Here is a 401-nt window from a genome sequence, read left to right as displayed (position 1 = left end):
GGGACGGAGAAGAGCCCTGGAGGGAGCGGCCGCGGGTCTCCCCCGAGGTCCGGGTCACCGAGCACCCGCCGCAGACCTGGCTTTTTGCTGGCGCTGGGAGTCGAGACTGGCTGGGCGGCGGCGTTCCCAGCCGTTGAGGGCGTCCGTGCTGCACGGTGCTCTCTGTTGCTGCTGGAAGAGACCTCCCAGCGCGAGAAAGGCCCCGTGAGCAGGGAAAGTAGGATGTACACCCGGGAGGGCGGTGCGTGAGGGAAGTAGGGAGGCCTCACCCACGTGTCTGCGGCCTGGAGGGCTTCCTGGAGGTAACATCTCAGCCTAAGCCTCCGGACGATGGGAGGCCAAGGCTGGCGGAGACCCAGCAGTCTGCTGGAAATTTGCCGACTGACAGAATGGGGAACTTT

Source organism: Carlito syrichta, unplaced genomic scaffold, assembly GCF_000164805.1.
Source record: "Carlito syrichta isolate Samal-C Ts95f unplaced genomic scaffold, Tarsius_syrichta-2.0.1 Scaffold307326, whole genome shotgun sequence".
In the NCBI taxonomy this organism is placed as follows: domain Eukaryota; kingdom Metazoa; phylum Chordata; class Mammalia; order Primates; family Tarsiidae; genus Carlito; species Carlito syrichta.
Note: the sequence above shows the minus strand (reverse complement) of the source record.